This window comes from Apium graveolens, chromosome 4 (genome assembly GCF_009905375.1).
Source record: "Apium graveolens cultivar Ventura chromosome 4, ASM990537v1, whole genome shotgun sequence".
Lineage (NCBI taxonomy): Eukaryota > Viridiplantae > Streptophyta > Magnoliopsida > Apiales > Apiaceae > Apium > Apium graveolens.
Genome location: NC_133650.1, coordinates 231085421 through 231089620, shown reverse-complemented (window position 1 = coordinate 231089620; position 4200 = coordinate 231085421). Strand labels below are relative to the sequence as shown.

At 38.0% G+C, this 4200-nt stretch overlaps 1 non-coding gene across 1 annotated transcript; it reads right to left on the bottom strand.

The window, feature by feature from the left end:
• Window positions 1-2158: 2158 nt before the first annotated feature.
• On the bottom strand, window positions 2159-2265 carry LOC141721941 (small nucleolar RNA R71). The gene has a single exon (XR_012574981.1). It is a non-coding gene; the product is annotated as a small nucleolar RNA R71 (small nucleolar RNA).
• Window positions 2266-4200: the final 1935 nt, after the last annotated feature.

Sequence of the window (4200 nt, the reverse complement as noted above, 5' to 3'; positions counted from 1 at the left end):
GGTTCTAACGGATTTATTTAAGGATTTTTTTAGTTAATTTATTTCGATGCCTTAGTGTGTGGTGATTGTATGATAACCTAATACTGATTGTGCGTATTCGTCTTATGAGTGTCGCGAACTTATAAGATAATGAGTTAATCTTTAATGAAGCGACATTGAATTTAGGGATTTAGCACTTGCCATGCTAGCATAGGTTCATGTATTTATATGCATGATTTGTAGGTAATTATAATCATCTTACTTGCCCTATGTAATCAAGATAGATAACTTGTGCTTAAACCGTTATGTTGTCAAATTCTATAGACATTTAGGGTCTCAATATAATTGGTGTCTATTTAGCTTCTATCTCTTTTATGGAAGTCTGGTAGTATGGTATTCGTGCAACGAAAGTTGGCGTGTATCAGTTTCGTGTTATCTGATTAGTGTCATCACCATTGCATGCTAAGGTCAAGAATAATAAGGCTATTAAATGAAGTATTTAATGAAGTTAGAATCCCATGTTGTCATATATATTAATTCAATCAATCTTATTCTTTTAGTTATAATTGTTAGTTAATTCTTAGTTATAAACAATCTCAATTTGTTATCTTCTTAGCATTGATTAATAACCATACATTGTTGCTTAAGTGCATAAATTAATTAATTAACCAAGCTAGTCTCTATGGGAACGAACTAGAAAAGATTCTATATTACTTGCGAACGCATATACTTGCGTATATTATTAGCGCGTGTTTAGCGACTAACAAATGTAGCCAGAATTAAAATTGGTATTTCCTTTCTTGATAAAGTTTTGAATAAGTCATAATTTATATCTCGACGGATGTTCATTATCCGTTAAGAATGAATATCCGTTGAAACAAATCATCCGTCGAAGTATCAACTATCACTATGGGTATCTTATTATCATCTATCAAAGTGTCTCAATCTTAGCCTTTAATTCTGAACATTATCTGTCGAAATTACTTACAGCCTGTATGTATATTTCAACGGATAATCTTAGAATTTTGACAGTTTTATAATTTTTAAACGGCTATTTTGGGCTATTTTGATTGGGTACTTTATTTTACTTTATTACTTTTGACAGCTTATTTCTGAGATATTATAAAAGCAAAATTCATTTTCACTCTTTTCTTTTATCATTCTCAAAGCAATTTCTCTTGCTCTCTTCATCTCCAAAGCAAAAACTCTCTCTGCAACTAAACTCAATCACATGAATGGCACCTGTAGTCAAGCTTATGTCCTCAATTGGCTTTATCTATGAAAAGAACAACTTTGTAGCTTTGGTGAACAAGCAGATTCCGGCATTTGAAGACTATCACAAGATGATGGACTTCATGCTAAACTGCAAATTGAATTATGCCATGCTTGAATCCCCAACCATCTACTGTGAAGTTGTTGAAGAAATCTGGATTACTGCAGTGTCCAGCTCCAATGACAAGACTATTACCTTCACTCTCAAAGGTAATGAACATTGTGTCAACTGTGATGTAATTGAAAAGTGTTTTAAATTGCCTGAAAATTACACACTTGCTCCACACACAGACACTGATGTGAGTAACATGCTAATTTCTATGGGTTATGCTCTTGATGCCACTAAACTAGGTGATGTTAGGAGACTAGGACTTAGAAAAGAATGGAGCATTCTATGTGATTCATTTATCAAGGTATTTTCTGGAAAAATAAGTAATTTTGATCTTGTATCTTACTCACTTGTTCACATGCTTTACATGCTTCTTAGTGACAAGTATTTCAATTTTTGCACTTCTGTTATGTTTGAGATAGGGAGTAATGTTTGAGGCACTTCTTATTTGTTTCCTTGTCTTATTTCAGGTACTCTAGCGAGGGTGTATGCATACGCGTTCGCGTACTCGTAAGAGAACACTGGATAAAGTCGAGGAAGAAGTTTTGGTGGTTCGAAAGGAAGTTTTTGAAGGAGAAAAGAAGGTAAAAGAAGAAGAAGAGAAAGTCGAGGGAGATCTGCGACACGTTCAAGTTCAATGATGTGACTGAAGATGCTATCAAGCTGCGACTATTCCCATTCTCCCTGAGGGACAAAGCTAAGTGCTGGTTACATTTTCTACTAGCAGGGTCTATCAGCACTTGGGAAGATCTTGCTCAAAAATTTCTCACTAAATTCTTCCATATGGCGAAGACTGCTGCAATCAGGAATCCTCTTACACAGTTTGCTCAGCAAACTGGAGAATCTCTATGTGAGGCTTGGGATCGATATAAGGAGATGCTAAGGAAGTGCCCACACCACGGCATGCCTGATTGGATGATTATTAACTGTTTCTACAATGGATTAGGTGCTACTTCTAGACCCAAGCTCGATGCAACATCAGGAGGAGCCTTGTGGGCTAAAAGCTACGATGAAGCTTATGAATTGATTGAACTGATGGTTGTTAATGAGTACCAGAATCCTTTCCAGAGACTGACTCAGGGAAAGGTAGCAGGAATTCTTGAGTTGGATGCAGTAACTGCTATAGCTGCCCAACTTAAGGCTTTGACGATGAAGGTGGACGGTTTGGCTAATCATGGGGTTAATCAAATCACTAGTGTATGTGAGCTTTATGCTGGTGCCCATGAGACTGATCAGTGCACAATTTCTAGTGAATCAGCTCAGTTCGTGAGCAACTTTCAGTGTTCGCAGCAACCTGTGCCAGCCACTTATCATCCCAACAACCGCAATCATCCTAATTTTAGTTGGATCAATGCTCAGAATGCGGTTCAACAGCCTTATCAGCAGTATCCAGCTAAGCAATACAACCCCTCTGGTTTTCAACAACCGCAATATGCACCGAGAGAACAACTTCAGTTGCAACAAGTTAATGAAAAATCTGAATTAGAGGAGTTGAAGCTAATGTGCAAGAGTCAAGCAGTTTCTATCAAGACCTTGGAAAATCAAATTAGGCAAATTGTCAATGCCTTCCTAAATCGTCAGCCTGGTACACTACCTAGTGACACTGAAGTGCCAGGAAGGAAGGAAGCTAAGGAGCAGGTAAAGGAAATCACTTTGAGGTCTGGAAAGGTTGTGAATACCGAACAAACTCAAGCATTGACTGAAGAAGATGAGGATGAGAAAGGATTAGAGCAGCAGGAAGTAGAAGTGGAACCAAGAAAGACTACAGTTGAGCACACTCCTCTTGGGGTAATATAGGGGAAAACAGATCTATCCTCCACCGTCTTTTCCTATGTGGCTGCAGAAGGAAAAGCTGGACAAGCAGTTTGAGAAGTTTCTGGAGGTGTTCAAGAAACTTCATATCAATAAACCTTTCGCTGAGGCTCTTGAGCAGATGCCTAGTTACATAAAGTTTAAAAAAGGTATTCTTTTTTGAAAAGGAAAGCTAGATGATTTATAGACTGTCGCTCTCACGGAGGAATGTAGTGATATGCTGCAAAAGAAGTTGCCTCCGAAGCTTAAAGATCCAGGAAGCTTCACTATTCCGTGTACTATCAGAAAATGGTCTTTTGACAGATGCTTATGTGACTTGGGAGCTAGCATTAATCTGATGTCGTTGTCAATCTTCAAGCTGTTAGACTTACCTGATCCAAAACCGACTTATATGACCTTGTAGTTGGCCGACCGTTCTATTACATATCCGTGAGGTATTGTGGAGGATGTCTTGGTCAAGGTTGATAAACTCATCTTCCCTGCTAATTTCATCATTCTTGATTTCGAGGAGGATAAGAAGATTCCCATAATCTTGGGAAGACCTTTCTTGGCGACTGGCCGAACCTTGATAGATGTGCAGAAGGGTGAACTCATAATGCGAGTGCTGGATCAGGATGTAACTTTTAATGTGTTCAATGCTATGAAATTTCCTATGGAAAATGAGGAGTGCTTAAAGGTGGAGTTGGTCGATTTTGTGGTTACTTCAGAACTTGATCAATTGCTAAGGTCTGATGCCTTAGAAAAAGCCTTATTGGGAAATTAAGATAGTGAAGATGACGAAGGTGAAGAACAATTACAATATTTGAATATTTCTCCCTGGAAGAGGAAGATTGATATTCCTTTTGAATCTCTTGGAGTGGAGGAATTGAACAAAGCCCCTAAACGCCTCAAGCCATCTATTTAGAAAGCTCTCACTCTTGAGCTTAAGCCTTTACCTAAGCATTTGAGGTATGCATTTTTAGGTGATGCATCTACTTTGCCTGTTATTATTGCATCTAACCTTTCAGGTAGTGACGGGAAAAGCTCTT